The 10,305-nt window shown below is 38.6% G+C and overlaps 1 long non-coding RNA gene across 1 annotated transcript; it reads right to left on the bottom strand.

Moving 5' to 3' along the window:
* Nucleotides 1-4,630: 4,630 nt before the first annotated feature.
* Nucleotides 4,631-8,558, bottom strand: LOC145452515 (uncharacterized). Its single transcript, XR_013919408.1, has 2 exons — nucleotides 7,943-8,558; nucleotides 4,631-5,790 (listed from the first exon to the last, which is right to left on the bottom strand). It is a non-coding gene; the product is annotated as an uncharacterized LOC145452515 (long non-coding RNA).
* Between the last annotated feature and the right edge of the window lie 1,747 nt (nucleotides 8,559-10,305).

The following is a 10,305-nucleotide window of genomic DNA, read 5'->3' as shown; positions in this document are numbered from 1 at the left end:
GAGACCAAAGCGAATACCGGGTTTGGGAATATTGGTACGGAGTTTATCACTTGTTCAAAGAAACTTCACCAGTTAACAATCTATAAATAGGCGGCCACCCCATACAATATCATTAAACGCCCGCTGTCTGTGATTTCAAATCATCAGCGCTGTCAATTAGCGAGTCCGAGCTAGCGCGTCAATGCCAACTATTTGCCATTAACCGATACGCGCGCGAATAATTGAATAGGCAGCTTCGTTGGCAACAACGAACTAGTGCTTAAAACGCCCCAATAAATTGTAATCCGTGATTAGTAACCAGACAATCAAAGCAACCTCGTTCACGACATCGATTTCGACACGCTTGTGCTGAGAAACACCATATTCTCTCACGACAAGACGAGCGAATTCACGTTCTCCTTCTCTTACTTAAATTGTATTTGCGCCCATTTTCGTTTAGAAAACAATTCTTGAGTTTGTTCCGTGATAATCTCTTTAATTGGAGGCCTGGAGCGCGAAATAGGACAGTGTGTTTGTGTAGTGCAGTGGTTCTGACCCTTTTTTCCTCCAGCGCCCCCTTTCAAAAATTATCGTGCTCTATCGCCCCCCACCTCATAATGTAACGCCGTAACAAAACTTTGTTAACCCCTTAAAAGAACGATTGTCTTGCTCGCCCATATCGTGATAAACCAATATTCTGGGGGCTTCTCCCCCAAGAACCACGTCACGTGATTTCGATGGTCAGAAAAAAACTGTGTGGCCTGGTCGCCCCAGGCGCCAACATTTTCTATAATGCATGAATGAATAGGTGGTAATTGCATATATATGTCGCTATAAACTTTTCATCCTCTCAGCCCACGTAACCAGATTTACCGGTAGCGCTGGATGAGCTGTTGTATTGCATAATGAAGGCCATGTAATTAATAATAATTGAACATATTCGGGCGTGCCCGTTGGTACAATTACTTCGTTATATGTTGTTATTTTGTTACCTCTTGTCCGCTACATAGTCAAAAGATATTGAAACGCATAAACGTATTACACTAAAGTATGCACACGATTCAAAATTGGTATTTCTTCACTGGCAAATAAGGGCAATCCTCTTCGGCTATAAGGTTTTCTCGCTGAAGATCTTTTTGACACACTCCTCGGAGTCCCACATTGGCCGGAACCTCATATGTCTTCGTGAATCGTGGCGAGGTAATGGCCGACGCCGAAATGCCTGTTTCTATTTTCCATAATTATAATGTGTATTTTTTCGTGGAGGAGTCGTCAAAACATGATGTGTAATTTATGTTCATTCACCGAAGTAATTTAGGGCACCCTTCGAGCTTACCGATAGGGGGTCTGGGTTGCAACAGTTTCGGTCCTGGTAAGAGGTCAAAGGCCAGTCGGTCTTTTCGGGACTTGGGTATTAGAAATATTTCGCGCTTTAATCACGCTCGACTGGCTCGAGGACCACTCGACTATAATAAACCATATAATAATTGTGTGTGGTATATTCAGGGTCAAATCGAGGTTGTTATATAACAACAATCGGATACGCTCTCATACCTAGTGGTTCGAACCATCCCGAATTAACGTCTGCGATTGGTAATACGGGGAAATTAATGGTATTGGATTTTGTCTTGGTGCTTTGTGTGAATAAGTAAGTCAACTAAGAATGGGGATGCATATATCTGTTCACATTGAATTTAGTACTGTACCCAGCAGTTATTAATTTTAACAGGAATGTATTCCAAACAAAGCAACTCATAATATTTAACTTTCATGTGAGGTTGTGAATTACAACACTAGATATATCATTCTTTATGATAAGATGAAGAAATATTGTGACGATTTAATTTTTAGCTCTCAAATACAAGTATATTTAGTTATTCATTTCATGCACAAAGCTTCAAAACATCTTCTATGTACAAGGGGCTCTCACTCTTAAAATTGATCTACCGGGCCTCATTCTTCGATTTTCACATGCTGTGCGCCGCGGGTCATAATACCTAATCCGAAACATTTTGTTGAAAATAACCCTAGCAAGCGTGACGGCAGTGTTTTAACGGGAAATTGGCGATCTAAAAGTACACGCAATTCGTCTTACATGAATTATAATAGCCCACTACATTTATGAAAGCAAACATCGGCGCATAGCGAGACCAAAAATTTTGGGATTTGACATGTTTTGTGGAATGTTAATTTGCTCTGAATACTCATTAAGGATCTGTCCTACTACTATACATCATCTACAGCAACGACATTTTTCTTCAGCGCCCCCATATCGCCCCCTTGAGCCCAGCGCCCCCATATCACCCCCTAAGCGTTTCGGCCACCTTCAAAACCACCAGCGTCCCTTGGGCGGGGGGGGGGGGGGCTGGAGGCAAGGTTAAAAGCCACTGGTTTAAATAGATAGGTTAAGAGTGAGAAAAAGTACTTCATTTTGATATCACCCAAGAGTTTCTCAGAACCTCCCACAGAACTTCCCACGTCTAAGTCATTCATTACTTCAAAGCTTTGGCTGTATAGTCTAAAGCAGTGGTTCCCAACCTTTTTCGGTCTCAGGGCCAAATTTAGAATTTCAGAGTACGATCGGGGCCGCACGAATACCAGGGCAATGACCAAAATAGTCATCAAAATATGAAAATGGCATTGTTCCGATCAATCGGTTGAAGCCATTCGCCATTGTTATTGTCATTGTGTTGCTGCGCTCCAATTGTTCGGAACAATCGACCTTTGGAGACTATTTCGGAGTAGTTTTATTGCCCTGGCGAGATTTCAATTAGTTTTTGGAAACAGTGTGACACTATAGCTTTCGATAAAGACCGGACCCATCAAATTATTCGGAAGCTTCGGTCGTGATGTATAAGACTACCAATTATGCTGCTTTCGGGACGATTCAGTAAGTCAGCTGCTATCGCCTATAGACGCGCAAAGCGCGAAAATTTTCTGTAACTCATGATTGAATCTGTCGATATGATCGGGAATTGCATATGTATTGTCATCAATTTCTATCTTCTCTCTGCTCACGTAATCAGTTTTACAAGTCGAGCCGAGGGAGGTGTGTTTGAAAAGTTTTAGAGCCCCTCAATAATAATCAAACATCTTCAGGCGTATACCCGTATGCAGGAACGAAACAGCACTTCGTCAGCCCTCCCTAAAAACATAAAAATAGAAATAAACTTGGGTCTTGGGCTCCGATAGGGTGATAAACATACCCCTATGACCTTGTTCGCTTTTGCCACGAAACTAAGTGTACCGTTCAGTGAGCCAGCGCGAGGCGCGAAAATTTTCGATAATTCATGATAAAATCGGTCAATATGATCGGGAATTGCATATATATTGCTATCAGTTTCTTGTCCTGGCTGCTCACGTAATCAGATTTACCGGTAGAGCTGACTGAGGTGTCTTGGAAACTGTAGGGCCCGTTAGTATGATTCTGTAACATGTTATTTCGTGACCTCCTGTCTGCTATATCAAAAAATATAGAATGCCCAAACGTAGGCTTCTAAACTAGAAGACGCACACGATTTCAAGTTGGTATTTCTTCACTGGAATATATCTTTTCCCTGCGGAATGGTATTTGTCTCGTGAGGTTCAGATTGCCAAGACAGTATTTCGTATAACTAACGAAGTTTTCGGTCAGCATAAGGGCAGTCCTGTTCGGCCAAGGTTTTCTCGCTGCCGATCGTTATGACACACTTCTTGGAGTCGCATACATGGCCGAAAACTTAGTATGTCTTGGTGCGTTGGGGCGCAGCAATGGCCAACGCCGATATGCCCAGTGCCCATTTCTATAAATCTAGCGCAATTATTCTTGGGGATGAGTACCAAAAAATCAAGATATTTGGCAGCATGAAATCACGTCTAGAGCAAAAAAAAATTGAAAAAGATGCATAAATTTTCTAAATAATTCTCGTTCGAGCTCGCCACCCCCCTATATCTATAGCTACTGCTCGTTCAACTTGAAAGTAATGACACATTGCATTGAAACAACACTGACGTAACCATAGCAGTCTACTCACGATTTTCCTGCAATCCTAATTAAAAACTCCAGACTCCAAGCCAAGCAAGTGTATTTCATAAATATAAATTTTCTTTTTTGTCATAACTCGATTTCCTAATATGTTTGGGGGCCGCAAGAAGGCTAGCTGGGGGCCGCGGTTGGGAATCACTGGTCTAAAGCTCGGTGCGCCTGGTAGCAGTTGTTAAGCTGGCGAACTGCAATGCCCAAGACGGACTTAAATGCCATATACGTTACCCGGTTTCACCCTCAATTAGGCTACCCTAAATGAAAACAATTTAATTCAATTCCAAAACTGATCAAATTTATCATGGCAGGACAGAACGACGTCGTGCTCTCTGTAGTCACTACCAGCATCAGAATTAGTCTAAGTGCAACCTACCTTGAAATAAATTGATGTCCTGTTCCATGTTTTTGGCTATTTTCAAACGAGTTTGGGGAAATTTGTCAGAAATGTTAAAGACTCAACAGCTGCACTGTAAATTCTGAAGTGTTGCTCAACCCGGAAAATTGAACACGAAACGTGATCCAAAAATTGAACGCCTAGAAGTGTTGCGAAGTGTTCAAATTTAAGGTGTTTACCTAAAAAGTGTTCAGTCTCAAAGTGGCTGGTTGACTAGTCACCGGAACGCAGGGCTGAAAGTAAAATCAGATTTTATTGATTCATGAATAAATGACGCTTATAATACCCAACCTGGGTGATTAAATACGTGCAAACATTGAAATTTCCAATAGCTGCTGTGACAGGGTTTCATAAATTCAGATCAGCAGTTGAAACCGTTCCCGGAAGAGTCGATGAAATTACGAACATCACAAATGCTTAAGAGCAAACTTACTACAAATATCATGCAAATCGCTCAATGATGAAAATGAATGCACAGGGAATTAGGGATAGTGATAAAAAATATCATTTAGTATCCTGAACTTTCGTAACAGGGGCATGGAATCAAATTCATTGGTTACGCCCGTTAGCGGAAAACATGATCAACACAAATCATTACAACTTATTTAAAACTGTTCAAATTACGGCTTGTGAATTTCTAATTTTATTGTAAACAAACAAACAATGAATGTATCAGTATCAATACCACTACCACGATAAACAACCATAAGTATTTTTTCACTCTTAATGAAATTGGGCCTGCTAAAAATATCGTAGGGCTTGCATTAGTAGTATTTATATCAGCTTAATGCCAATCACTTTTGTTTAAATAACAAAGAAATCGTTTCTTTGAGTTCATACAAATTTTGCAGATTTACAGAAAAGATTTCGTTGTTATTTACCAGTCTGCTGCAAAATATGAAATATGGAAGTCATTAGGGCAGTGGTTCTTAAAAATTTTTGGACACGCTCCCATATGATAGCAAAACATTTCACACACTCCTTGTTGTCGTATAATAAAATTTAAAAAAGCAACCAGAACGCTAGAAATCCCAACGGATAGTTGGATGGCAGTGACGGTAATGGTTGTTGATGAGAGAATATTCAAATATTAAATTCTGACCATACACAGAGAAATAACTACAAGCTGCCATGCATGCATGTGCGAAAAAGATTTTAGTTTACAGAGGCTTCACGTCGCTTCAAATGCTTTCTCCTGTTTGACAACCACTCCTTTAGGGTATGACAATCCAATGCGTAGCAGCTCAAAACGTCAAGAATGCTTCTGAATACTCCATTTTCACTGAAGCAGTTTTATATTCTTGCCATCAGCTGCAATCCAGGCTCGGTCAATCTCTGATTCGTGGCGTGCCATGGCGTTTGTTTCTTTTCTACTGGTCGATTTCAAGTTGTGCTCCTTGAAAATGTGAATAAATTCCAAAGTTTTGAATATGTCAATGAAAATTCTAAATTTTATGCAGAAATAAATATAAAGATTTCACACACGCAGGTTACACAAGCTTAGGAAAGGCGTTCGGATACATGTAAAATAAGGTGGAGTGAAAAAAAGAAAAATTTGTATTTCAAAAAGTGCCTTTGATATTTGGTCCCAAATCTCAAATGAATCACTTCTATCATAATTTCAGGTTTTTGCACCCTCTAGTGGCCGTGCAATTTCACCGAACGAGCCGAAAATAGCTGATTTTGCCATATCTCAATAACCGCTTATGCTAGAAAGCTAGTTTTGGGCTTAAAAGCTGCGGAAGCACCATGTTTCTATCTCACTCCCATAGAACTTTGTCTTGAAAATGTACAGAAAAAAGTTATAAGCAAATTATTGATTTTTATAGCGCCATTAAAAATGTTGGTTAGTTTTACCCAGTTTGCAATGCCAATTTGCATGTTACAATTTGTTACATTGCTGCTTTAACAACAAAATCATGGTCGGCGGGATCTATCAATTAATTTCTATATGAACGTAGCACAATTATGATGAGGAAGAGAGAATGATTGAACTTTCATCATAGTACATCATCACAAACCTTTATGTCATGAACTTGGTGGAACGGGTATCTTCCTGTTCAACACTACAACAAACGATAGGCCTGGATTGTTTCAAAAGTGAATCAGTTACAGCAATTCAGCTATATAATTCACATATACCTCATAACTGTATGTTTTGTTGAAGATGATGATTTTCATGTCACTTGAGACATTGGTAAACTGTTTTATATATTATACATATTGTACAAGATGCTGTACTCATCTTTGGAATATTCTAGAACTTTGATAGTCAACCTCGAGTCTTCCAGTAAGAGTGATGATAACCTCATTTTGAAAGTGTTCCGGTTTCTGGTGTATCTTGGAGTTGATCATATAATAACTCTTGTATATTGGTTTCAAAACTGACTCCACCATGTGCAGTGGTTCAGGCCGCTGGCTGTATGAACAGGTCACGGTAATACACTCTGCTATGTCTGTGAATTGAACTGTCATTGTCTAGTAAAAGTACAGATTCAGAATTTCATCATGCTCGACTTACTGCAGATTGTGGTTTATCATATGTACAAGTTATTGAAGTAATGTTAACAAAAAAAGATCCACGACTGTTGTTGCTTGCAAGAAGTTGCATATTGGAGAAACTTTTCAAGGTGTTGATGGTTTTCCTTCTGGAATACGCCCAACTAAAAGACAAGTCACTGAGGGTATGCTCAACTTTGATCACTTTAGTTGTGATCAAACAACTCTCTTTATCTGTCTACCAGAAGGAAAACCATCACCACCTAGAAAAGTTTCACCACTGTGCAACTTCTTGCAAGCAACAACAGTCTTGGATCTTTTTTTGTTAACATTACTTCAATTACTTGTACATATGATAAACCACAATCTGCTGTAAGTCGAACATGATGAAATTCTGAATCTGTACTTTTACTAGGCAATGACAGTTCAATTCACAGACATAGCAGAGTGTATTGCAGTGACCTGTTCATACAGCCAGCGGCCTAAGACACTGCGCATGGTGGAGTCAGTTTTGAAACCAATATACAAGAGTTATTACATGATCAACTCCAAGATACACCAGAAACCGGAACACTTTCAAAATGAGTCATCATCAATCTTACTGGAAGACTCGAGGTTGACTATCAAAGTTCTAGAATATTCCAAAGATGAGTACAGCAGCTTGTACAATATGTATAATATATAAAACAGTTTAACAATGTCTCAAGTGATATGAAAATCATCATCTTCAACAAAACATACAGTTATGAGGTATATATGAATTATATAGCTGAATTGCTGTAACTGATTCACTTTAAGAACAATCTAGGCCTATCAATTGTTGTAGAGTTGGACAGGAAGAAGGACTAAAATTAGCATAACGACTAATAAAAACATCTTGAATCAGGTCTGCGTTTTTTTTCAATTCGGCCATTTTGACATTTACATTGACATTCAGACGCACAGGCAACAGTGAGAATGCAGAACTGTAACTCAAAATGACAGTTATAGCAGAACGTCGCAGGTCTATGTAAATTTGTATGGTCCACAAAAAAGAAAGATTACGGTACCTGTTTCAATAAGACATGCGCTTGGGTCTTGGATTATATTCGTTTGTCTCTCAATTTGGCTTTGAGATGGCAGTTGACTTCATCAACCTCGTTTCGCTGAAAATGTAATTGATTGCAAACAAGATCCGACAATAAATGTAGTAGAATTGTTATCCCTATGGGTTCGGTTTTCCATTATTACAATTGACATACGGTAGGCTTTACATATAACTTTGATTCCAAGATTTTATAGGTGCTTCGAATTGAGACGAGAAAATATACCAGACAAAGGACACATTGATTGTCTTTAGTACGAAAACTTTGAGACATCTTATCGAAGGTGTTGAATACTTTTCCTTCATTGCGGTAATTGTAACTGTTTTCAATCTTTCAAAATCCTTCATTCCTGATAAAATTTAACTAACAAAATTAATTGGAATTAGCACGACATGGGAAATGATCTCCATTTGATGTTCCAAGTATAGTTCAGTAAGCGGTAGTTTAAATACAAGTTACACCAGCTCTTCACATTCAACAACACCTCTGTTCAATGTACACAGATCAAGCCTCTCTTCAGCTAATGTAGCATATATAGATAGTTTTTTGAGAAAATTGGGACTGCAAAAACCGGCACATTACATAATCAATGGTGATATATGAAATGAATAAATAGACTTACATAATCACATATTTCCATGGGTTCTTGAGGCAAAAGTATGTATCACAAAAGATGACTGCACCGGTACAAAATCTGTTCAGATGACTGCTCACGTCACTATCAACATTGTCTGTTAGCAGAGGCACGGTGAAACCAGGGTTCTTTTAAAAGAGTCGACATCAGTTGGATGAATTTGAGGATCAATCTAAGACTGTTGAAAAGAAAATACTTGTTGTGAAAATTCGCAATACAAATGAACTGCTCAGTAATCACGCAGATATCATACTGGATACAGTTATTTTTTTCTGCAATAAGTTGTACGTGACAGAAGGGTGTCTTTAATGGAATAGAAAGTTGCACATGACGTTACCACCAATTTTACTCTGGCACAGTTAGTATACTTCCTGAATTGTTAACAATTTCTGTGAAATTTTATCAGCAAACGTTCATAAAAATCTTTATCACAAAGATAACCGATTGCAACATAATCAAATTCATTCTCTAAGGATATACCAGTTCACTTTACAAAACACCGTGATGCTTACCAGTATTCCATACAGCAAATGCATATCAAAAAGGTGCCAAGTTCAATACATACTACCTGCAAAATAGAGTTTAGTTCAGTTACCGTATCTCAATAAACTCAGAAAAGTCAAATGGGGGATTGGGCAAAACAAATACTACCCCTTGTGATCCATGGTTTGTTGAAAAGATTGTTTGTTTGGCTGTGCTATTATTGGGGCGATTTTTTGGACCTAAAAAGGTAAGATTTTGAGTAAAAAATTCAAATTCACACATATTTTGATGATGAAAAACTTAATTTTGACCCCATGTACTTAAATTAGGTGTTTCTCACATAGTGTTAGAATTGTATTACCGGAACTTATCCTAATTTCTGACTGGGGCTGTCTGTTCTTCCGAAGTAATTTGACCTGAAAAAAATCTTTTAGCATGAAAATTGACAAATTTTTACATGAAAAAGAACTTATTTTATCGAAATCTCGACTCATGAATAATTCTAGTATTAGTTACATCTCGTATTATGGTAGAAATAATTAAAAATTTGTTGTAGTACAACGAAAGATACTTTCCTACATTTTCGGGTAGAAAGTGTCTGTCCTAACTAAGTAGCGTGGCAAGAATTAAGAAAGAACGTTCACCAGCAGCAGTTGTTGGCCGGCTACACTGAAGTTGTGCGTCCACTGCACTCTCTCTCTCATTATGACAAAGTTGTCTACATCGCAATTTTTCATCATACGGTTTCTAATAGAAAAACCAATGCCCACGCAGTCTTGCTTCAGTTAGGATAGTGCAATAGGCTATGTTGAGTATTTGTTTCATTTGACAATTTATGATTCATAATGACCAGACGATGGTCCGTCTACAACGGTGGGACTATAAAGTGGGCTACAAGATGTAAATTGTAAAATGATAAGCTCACCGACAGTGCAATTATAGAATGTAAACGTGGAATGGCAGCGACCGATTTTGCAGCCTCGTTCCGCTTCGCTGAAGCTTTACTCAGACTTATTTTACGGCAGCTACTGTAGGATTTATGGCAATCCAAAAGTCGTCTTCCAGAGCGTAGAATTACCTGAATCTGGTATTGATCGAAAGCTACTGTCACACTGACTCAGAAAATGTAAATGAAAATATGATCAGGCACTGAACCGCTTAGAATTCGCCCTTCAAGTCTGAATTATCGGCATTGTCCGAACAATCGAAG

This window comes from Botryllus schlosseri, chromosome 12 (assembly GCF_051294905.1).
Source record: "Botryllus schlosseri isolate E-star chromosome 12, Bs_hap1, whole genome shotgun sequence".
NCBI lineage: Eukaryota > Metazoa > Chordata > Ascidiacea > Stolidobranchia > Styelidae > Botryllus > Botryllus schlosseri.
The sequence above is the reverse complement of the archived record's forward strand: the minus strand, read 5'-3'. Positions and strand labels throughout refer to the sequence as shown.